Source organism: Pteronotus mesoamericanus, unplaced genomic scaffold (assembly GCF_021234165.1).
Source record: "Pteronotus mesoamericanus isolate MK-2021 breed Mesoamerican mustached bat unplaced genomic scaffold, CSHL_Meso_final contig_56, whole genome shotgun sequence".
NCBI lineage: Eukaryota > Metazoa > Chordata > Mammalia > Chiroptera > Mormoopidae > Pteronotus > Pteronotus mesoamericanus.
In genome coordinates, this window is record NW_026555201.1 from 7097161 (window position 1) to 7107446 (window position 10286).

General features: G+C 38.9%; 1 pseudogene; it reads left to right on the top strand.

Annotated features, from left to right (window-relative positions):
- Nucleotides 1-1629: 1629 nt before the first annotated feature.
- On the top strand, nucleotides 1630-2885 carry LOC129076043 (keratin, type I cytoskeletal 18-like; annotated as a pseudogene).
- Nucleotides 2886-10286: the final 7401 nt, after the last annotated feature.

Sequence of the window (10286 nt, forward strand, 5' to 3'; positions counted from 1 at the left end):
TGGACACTGCTCCTGGGCTCCCTGTTTTATTTTCAACTTCTATTAAAGATCACCACCTAAATATTTCACTCGAACATCAAACTCAACACATCCAAATTAAACTAGCCCTTAATTTCTCAACTTCTCTTAATGGAAACAAGCATTCTCCCTGTTCCTTTATCTGGAAACTTTGGAAACCTTTTCCTCTTATCTCTCCTGATTTCCTCAGCAAGATAGTTGAGCCCAGTGCCTATATCATGTAGCTGCACATTCAACGTTAGTCTTCTTCCTTCTCCTCCTTTAATACATTGCTAAGCCCTGTACACATTTTGAAAATGCCACTTCTATTTACGTTCCTCTTTATGGCTCTCTCCTCTCAATGTATTACTTTCATTCAGTATTGAGATATACTCCTAGTTTTCCTCCTTAGTTTCTGAGGTCTCCTCCCTTCTTCTATTCTTATAGGTGAACCCTCCTGAAACATCGTGCCAATCATGCATTTATTATGTACTACCTAAGAGCTCCTTTCTTTGGACATAAGTCTAAATCCCTCAGCCTGCCATTCCAGGCTTTCTACTGATGGGGGTCTAACTTGCATCACTAACTGCCCCCTTATGGACAACAAGGATCAGTCAGCCTGACACACTCATTCCTCCCTGAAAACACCCACCACTATCTGAACTCTGGTTTTATCCTTCTGCCTAAGAAACTTTCTTGAACCACCTCTGCCTGTCAAAATCCTACCTATTCTTCCTGTCAAAGGCCTTGTCAAAAAGCCTTGACTCACACGCCAGTTAGGATTTGTCCTTTTTTTAAGCCGCGATAGAATTTTGTATGCCTCTAGTAGCAATGAAAATATTTTTACTTTAGGTTAAAGATTTTCAGGATTTATTGTCTTGACCTTTCACCAGACTGTGAGATGTTTAAAGGGCCTTTCCCTACTCATCTTTTAATTTTCTGTTGGACCTTATTAATACAGCATATTTCACAGTTTGTCCTGAATTACAATTAATACAGATTATATCACTTAAGACAAAGAAAAATTATTCTGAAAGCATAACCAAAGTTTCTTAGACTATATAAAATAAGGGCTTGTTCAAGTTCAAAAGGCTATTTTCTATATATACATCTTTGTTTAGAGGATGGACTAGCTAAATTTGTCTCCAAATAACACAGAAAAGTCACACACCATTTTTATGGTGGTAGACTTGAAGGAAACATGTACTTTGCAAGAAAACCAGACCACAGAAACATCTGTGGGATATGAATGGGGTCTTTCTGAATATTTGATGAAGTGCCAGAGGTTTCTCTTTGCATACGGCTTATTTAAAAACATTTGGCTTTCCATGTTGCTTTTGTTAATACAGAGGTAATAACAACAGCTTTCAACCACTACACTGTACAGCCTGAGTAGATGTAAGAAAGTAATGGAATGTAAGTTTAGGAATGCAGATCAAAGTCTAATTCTGGAGTATCTTGAATGCTGGTATTATGATTTTATTTAGTAAGCAGCCCATTGAAATTTTGTTGTTGTTGTTATTTCTTTGTTTTTGGTGCTGTGAGCATCATTTCAGAGACGTACTTCAAGAAAATTAACTACACTGCTGCCTGAACCAGAGTCTTGGCTTCTTGCCTTCTTCCCTGAACAACATGAGCTTTAGCACTGGATCCAGCTTTTCCACAAACTACTGGGCCCTGGGCTCTGTGCAGTCAACCAGCCATTGGGCCTGGCGAGCAAGCAGCCTAAGCTCTCAGATCTTCTTGTCCCACTTCACCAGTGTGCAGAGCAACTGGGGGTCCGGGGCCCTGGCTGTGGGATGGCAGAGGGTTTGGCGGCATGGGAGGCATCCAGAGCAAGAAGGAGCCTATGCAAAGCCTGAATGACTATCTGGCCTCCTGCCTGGAGAGAGTGAGAAGCCTGGAGGCTGATAATCAGAGGCTGGAGAGCAAAATCCAGGAACACCTGGAGAAGAAAGGACCCGAGGTCAGAGACTGGGGGCATTATTTCAAGACCATTGAGGACCTGAGGGCTCAGATCTTTGCAAGTTCTGGAGACAATGCCCTCATCGTTCTGCAGATTGACAATGCCTGTCTTGCTGCTGATGACTTTAGAGTCAAGTAAGAGATGGAGCAGGCCATGCACCAGTCTGTGAAGAATGACATCTGTGGGTCACTGATGACACTAGTTTCGCTAGGCTGTAGCTGAGGACAGAGATCAAGGCTCTCAAGGAGGAACTAACTGCTCTTCATGAAGAAGAACCACAAGGAGGAAGCAAATGGCCTGCAAAACCAGATTGCCAGCTCTGGGTTGACCATGGAATTGGATGTCCCCAAATCTCAGCACCTCAGCAAGATCATAGTGGACATCTGGGCCCAGTATGATGAGCTGTCTCGGAAGAACCTAGAGGAGCTAGATAAGTATTTGTCCCAGCAAATGGAGGAGAGCACCTTAGTGGTCATCTCACAGGCTGATGAGATAAGAACTAGTAAGATAATACTCAAAACAGAGCTGAAAATTATGGTCCAGTCCTTGGGGATAGACTTGCACTCAATGAGAAATCTGAAAACCAATTTGGAGAACAGCCTGAGAGAGGTGGCACCATGTTATGCTATGCAGATGGAACAACTCAACAGGATCCTGCTGTACTTGGAGTCAGGCTGGCCCAGACCTGGGAAGAGGGGCAACACGAGGCCCAGGAGTATGAGGCCCTGCTGAATATCAAGGTTAAGCTGGAGGCTGAGATTACTTCCTACTACCATCTGCTAGAACAAGAGGAGGACTTCAGTCTTGGTGATGCCCTGGACAACAGACTCTCCATTCACTGATCTAAAAGACCACCACCTGTAGGACTGTGCATTGCACTGTGGTGTCTAAGGTCAATGACATCAAAGTTCTGGGGTATTAAAGGCAGCAGGGATCAGGCTCCCTTGAGGGGGCAGGAGGCCAGTAAAAAGTTCAGCAATCATATAACATTTAAAAAAAAAAAAGAAAGAAAGAAAATTAACTACAGAGAGGAGACTAGGTTGAGCTGGAAGGAGAATCTAGAGGTAAGGACTCAGCTGGCCTGCTTATAATAAAGTAGAAAGAGGGCAAGTGAACTGAAGTAGCAGAAGTAATGGAGACGAGGGAAATGATGTTGATTCAAGAACTATTACAAAGGACTTAACAACTGACTTGTAAATGATTTTATTCATCAAGGTAAGGAAAAACCAAAAGTAGCTTCTAAAGTTTTGACTCAAAGAAAGGAGAGGAACAATAATACTATGGAGGGAGGGAGGAAAAAAGAGAGAGACAGGTTGACTAGGAGTTAAAAGTTTACTCCCACCAAAATGGGTTTTGTTCTTCTCTCATTATTCTTCTCAGTCTTATGTATTGCTTTCTATTCCTTTGTTTGCCCCTTTAAAAATTAGCATTTCAGCCCTGGCTGGTGTGGCTCAGTGGATTAAGTGCCAGCCTGCGAATCTAGGGGTTGTTGGTTCAAGTTCCAGTCAGGGCACATACGGGCCAGGTCCCCAGTAGGGGGCATGTGAGAGGCAACCACTCATTGATGTTTCTCTCCTTCTCTTTCTCCCTCCCTTCCCCTCTGTCTAAAAATAAATAAATCTTTTAAAAATATTAGCATTTCAGAAAAGTCACGAATATCTGAGAAATGCAAGTCAGTTAGATACCTCTTTTAGCTTAAAGAAATGGAACAAAATTTAAAACGGTTAGTCATCTCCAGTGTTGTTATCAGTATTGAAAACAACAACAAAAGACAGGTTATATGCTCCTGGGAGGGAGTATAAGCTGGGACTTATTTATGGTTAGAGATACATACACTGTATAGTTTGGGTTTTTACAATTTAAATAAACTTTATTGACATATAATTTACACATAATAAAATACACACTTTTAAGTGTACTGTTAAGTAAATTTTTTTAATCCTCACCTGAGGATATATTTATTGATTTTAGAGAGGAAGAGAGAGAGAGAAACATTAATGTTAGAGAAAAATATCAATTGATTGTCTCCTGTATATGCCCCTAACCAGGACCGAACCCACTATCTAGGTATGTGCCTTGACCAGAAATTGAACAAACAAGCTTTTGGTGCACAGGACAATGCTCCAATCAGCTGAGCAACCTGGCCAGGGCAGTAAGTTTTAACAGAAGTGTAACTTGTAAAGAAAATTTCCACTGTCCAAGAAAATTCACTCATGTTCCTTTGCTGTCATTCTTTCTCCATCCTTCACTAATGGCCAATGTTATATCCTATTATAATAAACCAGTAATCTGGTAAGTAACATGTATTTCTAAGTTCTGTGAACAGCCCTAGGAAATGAATCAAAACCAAGGAGGAGATTTTAGGAAGTCTGATTTATAGCCAATTGATCTCTAGTATGAGTTGAGGGTATTCAGGTAGATAGTGTCAGAATTAAGCTGAATTTTCAGACGCCCTACTGATGCCAGAGAATTGCTTGGTTTGTGTGGGAAGCCCCACCCCCACCCCCAAAACACACACATGCTTTCAAACTGGGCCCAGGAACCCAAAAGAGTCTTAAAGTATAGTGTGTAAGACCCTTAACTTTGTGGTGTTTCTTTTAAGTGTCTTGACTATGCTGGATCCTTTGTATTTCCATACATATTTTAAAATCAAATTATGAATGTCTTATTGAAAAACTTGCTGAGATTTCTATTGAACTTGGATTGAATTTAAACATCAATTTGAGGAAGATGTATATCTTAATAGTAAGTTGTCCAATTTGTGACTATGATATAACTCTCCATTTAATTAGGTTTTCTTTCAGTTCTCTCAGCAATGTTTTATAGTTTTCAGTGTACAAATCTTATGCATATTTTATAAAATCCATCCCCAAGTATTTCATATTTTCTAAATGCTATTATAAATGGTATTTAAAATTTTTTAATTTCCAAATGTTCACTGCTCATATAGAGAAATACAGTTTAAGTTTTTTATATTGACCTCATATCTGGGACCTTGATATACATACACAATTTTTCCAGAAGTTTGGGTTTTTTTTGTAGGTTACTGATGATTTTCCTTGTGCAAATCATATGATCTGTGAATAAGAATGGTTTTGCTTCTTCCTTTCTTTCTGACTATATAAGTTTTATTATTATCCTTACTTTAATTATACTGGTTAGGGCTTCTAGTACAATGTGGGCATGATATATTGAACATGGCACTCAGCATTTACTGCCACTTCCTTCTTGTGAGACTTTCTGTACTGAAGTAGATGGAAAAGCTAAATATGAAATTTCCCAGGCTTCCTTGCCAATAGAGTTCTACATTTGATTAAATTCCACCAACTACATGTATCTACACATATTTGAAAAGATAGAGCTAAAGTGGCAGCTTTCTTACTGCAGAGCCTGTTTATTGATGGCAAACATAATCGTGGAACTGTGGGTTTTCTCCAGTCTCCACGGACTTCAAGAGGCAGTTGCAGTCACAGTAGCATCCGCTTTCTGACTTCGGGGTTGCAGCTACCATGTTTTTTGTGCAAGAGAAACAACCATGTGTGGCCTCTTGTACACCGTCTACGGAGGACTGAACCCACAACCTAGGCATGTGCCCTGACCAGGAGGTGAACTGGCAACCTTTTGTTTTGTGGGATGACATCAACCCACTGACCTACACCAGTCAGGGCTGTTTGTGTGTTTTTAATGTGAACGGTTCTAGTGGCAGACTCCTGATTCCCTAGCTTCCTGTTAACGGCAGAGGAGGTAACTTCCCTGGCAGGTCAGTTTTTCCTGGTGTTTGGCAGTCATTCCTGGACCTCAGCTTATAACCCAGTCTTCCAGCCCCTCAAGTGATTTTGTAATGATCTAATTATATGTATTAAATCACTTTCTGCTTAAAATACTTCAAGTAGTAATTGTTTCCAGCAATGAACCCTGAAGGATACAGTCAAGACAGACATTTGACAGAGGCTTAATCAGCAAAAATAGAGAGTCAGTTCAGGGACGTGAAATTAAGTCCTTGGGGAGATAGGTGTGCCAGACAAAGTCTCCATCACAAGAAAGCAGCACACGACCCTATTTATCAGGGGATCAGAATACCAATGTCACGACAAGCTGTGCTGCAATACAGCCTGTGTATTGACTTGGTAAACCTCTATTCTGGGGCTGTTGTGGCTCTTCTTGTTTCCTAGTCTGAGAACAAATTTGATCCCAAAATGCAGGACGAGATTATACCTTTAGCGCAAGGTGAAGCTGTCTCAGCAATGACAGAGAGAGATACAAAGACAGAGGAATAAGAAAGGCAGTTTAAAATTTAAAAGAATAATTTCAAGGCAAATAAAAGGCAGATCAACTTCATAAAGTATTTAGTAGCTATATAGTGAAATATAGATATATGGCTTTAAATGTGTTTTCTTCATATACTGTTAAGAACTGTAATTTTTTGATATATATTTATATTTAATTTTTGATTTTAGAGAGAGGAGACAGGAAGAAGAAAGGGAGGAAGAGAAACATTAATGTGAGAAATATCAGTTGGTTGCCTTCTGTACATAGCCCTAACCAGGAACTGAACTGCAACCCAGGCATGTGCCCTGACCAGGAATTGAACCAGCAACTTTACAGTTTATGGGATCATGCCCAACCAACTGAGCCACACCAGCAAGGTCCTCCTTTTATATTTTTTAAAAATTGTGTTGTTTTTATACTATTGTATCACAAATATGATAGGTTTTATATTTTGCAATTTATATTGTTAATTTTGTGAACTTTTTGAAATTATGTAATACTTCTAAGAGTTATGAATTTTTTCCTTCCTCTTGGACACCGAATCAAGATGATATGACATTGGAGGGAGAGAGGCATGTTCCAGCTCTTCCTACCCCCACCTACTTCCTCTCTCTACCATTGAAAGATCTGCCAGTTGGCATATTCCTCCTCCTGCTCCCATTCCCCGCTCAACACCATCCATGAGTTCTGTTGCTATCCTCTGAAGACACAGAGATTAAATTAAGTATAACCTATTTTTTAAATCATCTCATCACTTATATGAATATATCTCAAATTCAACATATATCCAAATTCCAAACATTTTTTCCTCCTCTGCTACCACAGTGGTTCGAACAATATCTGTTCTTTCCTGAATTATAGTAATAACCTCTTGATTTGTCTCCGTGCTTCCACACTTTCCACACCCCCAAACTGCCTACTCTCAGCATAACTCCCAGAATGATGCTTGAACACATATGAGGTACTGCCACTCCTCTACCTAAAATCCTTCACATGGCTCCCCAATGTATTCAGGTACTTGGCAAGCTCTTTGTAGTCAACTAAACCCTACTGAGCACTCCATAAATTTTTGTTGAGTGAATGAATACATTAAAAGAACCTGTAATTCTCCCAATTTTCAAATTAATACCTTAGTTTCTTCCAAAGTTCCTCTGAAGAAATGGTTTTCGGACTTCCATTTTGGTCATCCTTCTCTATGAAACTTAGTTTTTTAACATCCTTCTTAAATTATGGCACCAAGATGTGAACATAATGAACTAATTTTTGTGTAACCAATGACGTTTACTCCGCACATCTTCTATCAGTGCAGCCTAGGAATGCATTAACTTTTATGGCAGCAGTGTCACAACATTGGATCACATTCCATTTTCAACGATCAAAAATTCCCACATCTCACCCAAAACTGATGTCAATTAAAATCTACTCATCCTTGCACTTGTGCAGTTGGTGTTTTGAAATTACATTAAGGACTGGCCAAAAATTATCTTCTTTCATAGAACTTGATCCTTTTTGTTCAAAGAAATTTGCATCAATGCCTGTAATTGCTCAGTTTTGCTACTATGGCAACACTGTTAGTTACTATTTTTTCAGGCATTCCATTTCCCATCATCAACTTGTCCCTTTTGTCTTCCGACTGGTATGCGACACAAAAGTGTTTTTTTCCCCTCTGAGATTATTTTGCTAGATCATTTAAATATTTCTCCTGATGTGACTAATTGTGGAAAGACATATTAAATAGAAATGAGAAGACCTGGGTACTGTCCCATTTACTAGCTCTGTAATGTTGGAGAAATAACTGAAAATCTGTGCCTCAGTTTTATCACCTATACAAAATGAGAATGATGAAAACTTGCATCTGCCATTTAGTAGGGTTATATTCAAGTTTAGTGAGATCATGAAAGTATTACATCAAAGGAGCATTGACATAAAACCAGAAAAATGGCCAGAGACCCTAAGTCCAGTTACGATCAGATTAGCTGCTCTTATCCTGATGATACTTCTTTCCTTTAAATAACATAGCTCTATAGTATAGAGAACTGATCTGGAAGGTAGGATACTTGGGTTCTAAGCCTGATTTTCTTACTAACTTGTTGAGGCACCATGGATAAATAATATAACCTGAAAGGCTCCATTTTCTTAACTTAAAGAACAATAGGATTTGCCTACGTAGGATCCCTCTCACCTTTTTCAACTTTTAAAATTCTGTCATGCTGGCCCACGCTCAAGAGCAAAACATCTTATTTGCACATTTGTCTTCATTAAGGTACATGTCTGGTGGCTTTTATGATACTCATACTGCATTTCAAATAGGAGCAGAGGTGCACTGCCTGGAAGTGCCAAAGACTTTTAAATGAGTCCTGAAACATCAAATGGAAATCAATACGATTTAGTTCAAGTAACTCAAGAACCACTTGAGCTAAACTAGGAAAAAAAATTTCTAGTTACTGAATATGAGTTTCATAACTCATATTCCCACCCAAACCCATCGATATTAAAGACTTTACTAACAATAATGAATCTTTCTTAAATAAAAACAGTTAATCTTTTTATTTGAGGTTTAAAAGATGCAAGAATTAGCAATCATTTATTTCTTCTTTCCATTAGGAAAAAAATGCACCACTTGGACTTTTACATTAAAATATCAAAATGCCAACAAGAGAATCTGAGCTAATATGCACAATAGAAAAGAATGACAGTTTGAGACATTAACTCAAAAACTTTAAATGAGGATCATTTTTAATGAAAACAATTACACATTTGAGACAATTAAAATAAATTTAATATTATATTATTATTATTATCCCACTACTGTAATGCTACTTTAAAAATTTTTTATTACTTCTTAACTTATAGGCATATATTTAAGTTCCTTAACTTTTCAGAAATAATCAGCAATAGGCCTTCATGGGAAGAGTTCTTATCCTCAGGGAGAGTGTATGATTGAGGAGAATCTTCCAAAATTTGGCTTAGCAGCTTCCAAGGTATCACTGCCTTGGTTTCATTCCACCTTACCACCAGCTTTTCAGTCTCCAGTGTTGTTCTTTAAGGCTCATTTCTCATCTTGTCTCCTTTCTAGCTTGCTAATTTCCCTGGCTTTAAATTTTATCTGCTGCTGATACTCACACTTAGAACTTTAGCCCAGAGTTTCTCCTTTGAACTCCAGACTGGTGTATACAGCTGCTTACAAATCTCCTTTCCTTGGAAGTCCCACATATAACATATCCAAATGAATCTCTGACTCCCCTCTGAACTCAATATATCCCCAGGCTACTACATCTTAGTAAATAGCAACTCCTTTCTTCTGGGTACTCAGCCCCAAAACCTTAGAGTCATTTTTTTACTGCTTTATCTCATACCCAGTGTGCAATTTGTAAGCAAATCCTGCTCAGTTCTACCTTTAGTGTGTATTCAGAATCCAAATGCTTCTCACTTCCTCCCACTAGCACCCTGTTCCAAATTATAACCTTTTCCACTTAACTTTTGCAATAGCCTCTTCCTTGTCTCTTTCCTTTCCCAATTCTCCTAAAGTCTATTCTCAACACAGAGGGCTTGAGAAGTAAATTAGATCACGCTGCTCTGCTCCTCAAAACCCTAAAATGGCTTCCCAGCTCACTCAAAGTGAAATCCATGGCCTTACCATGGCCTAAAAGACCATCCAAGATCTGTACTCCTTCACCACTGATCAGACTTCATCCCTAGTCCAGCTATACTGGCCTCCTTTCTTTTCTAAGCATAATCCCACCTTGCACATTCCCAGACTTGATTTTTGCTCTCGCCATTTCCTTCTCCCTTAGATATCCGCCTGGTTTACTTCCTCACTTCCTTCAGATGCCTGTTCAAATGTCGCTTTATCAGAAAGGTCTTCCTAACCACCCGTATAAAACAGCATAATCTACCTGTCACCTTTGCTCTCTATCCCATTTACCTTGATTTGTTTTTCTTCTAAGCTCCTATCAATAACTGACATGTTATGTGCTACTTGTTTAATGTCTACTTTCTCTTCTAAGCTAAAATGTAAGGTTTATGATGTCTATTTTGTTCATTGTACTATCCA